This window comes from Bos indicus, chromosome 19, assembly GCF_029378745.1.
Source record: "Bos indicus isolate NIAB-ARS_2022 breed Sahiwal x Tharparkar chromosome 19, NIAB-ARS_B.indTharparkar_mat_pri_1.0, whole genome shotgun sequence".
NCBI lineage: Eukaryota > Metazoa > Chordata > Mammalia > Artiodactyla > Bovidae > Bos > Bos indicus.
In genome coordinates, this window is record NC_091778.1 from 50,937,842 (window position 1) to 50,939,298 (window position 1,457).

The following is a 1,457-nucleotide window of genomic DNA, read 5'->3' on the forward strand; positions in this document are numbered from 1 at the left end:
TTGCAACTTGTCTCAGTGGGGTCCCCAGGAATCCCTGCAGGGCAGCCACAGAAAACACAACTGCAGATACCCGAGCAGAGGGAAGGGAGTGCGGGGCTCAGGCCTAGTCAGTGCGGGCTGTCCATGCCTCTCAGGCCTGGGACCAGGAGCAGCCAGTGTGGTCAGCTGGATGTAATGGCTGGGCTCAGAGTGTCTATGGGGTGAAACAGCTGTCCCGGGGATATTAGGGGGATCTGAGAGAGGCCTGGCCTGGGGCCTCATGGTGACCCTCACCCCAGCCAACATGGCATTCTTGTGCTTTTTGTAACGTTTTTCCACTTGAGGGCTGACGAGAAGCCAAGGTGTGAATCAGTGAGGATGACAGGTGACTCAGTGTCACCCTTCTCAGAGGCAGCCCACCGGTTTGTGCCCTCACTGGGCCCTCCTTTTTCAGTCAGGAAGCAGGCTCTGCGTCCCACAGGCTGGCTATGGGGAAGCCGGTTCCCCCCTGCAGCTCCGAGGGGTCCTCCTGACCCAACCACCAGCCTCCCCTTGGGTCACATGAGGCCTGGACTCTGACAGTCAGGACACACACATACTGTCGTTGAGGCAGGACCTGGGCCAGGCAGTGACTGGATAGAGGGGAGGGCAGAGCTGAATCTGGGCAATGACCCACCACTGCTGTTGAAATTGTTCTTGTATTAATACTTTCCTGATAGAAATGGATAAAATGGAGAGGAGGAATTCCCACAGGAAAGGGCAGCCTGGTGACATTTCAGGGTGTCCTCACCAGGGTGGGGATGGAGGGACCGTGGGAGAATCCCTGGCTGTGAACTCAGGAGCTTCTTACACTGGACATGGCCCAAGATGCCCAAGACTGTGGTCCCTCAGGAGAGCATGGCATCTGTCCCCGGTGGTGTGGCTAGTAAGGCAGATAATTTGGGGTGTCTACAGGCAGGGCTGGTGCTGCAGGGGTGCTGACAGCCACAGATGGTCAGGAGTCCTAGCCTTGTTACCTCCCAGAGTCATCCTGAAACATTCTGGGCCAGGAAACTCTCCCAAGGTGAGCCAACCAGGAAGGGGTGACTGGGTTCCCGACACCCTGGGGTGTGAGAGCATCCTTGTCCCCATCTACTGGGGGTTGGGCAGGCCTGCCTGGGACGAGGTACCTCTCCCTCTCATGGGCCCCCGTGTGTGCCCCCAAGCGTGTGCTGTGCCCAGGTCCTGTCGGCCAGACACTGGTTCTTGTTGGAGCTTGATGACCAACAGTCCTGATTTTCTGGGACTAAGGGGGTCCTGGGACATGGGACTCTTGGAGTTAAAACCAGAACAGTTTTAGGTAAACTGGGATGAATTGCTCAAGGCTGATTCTGCCGAAGCTGGAGGGAGGAGGGCTCTGACCTGGGTGCCCACACTGGAAGCTCTGCTACTCCTGGTCACGCAAACCTCTAGAGGACAGTGGGGCCCATGAGCCAACA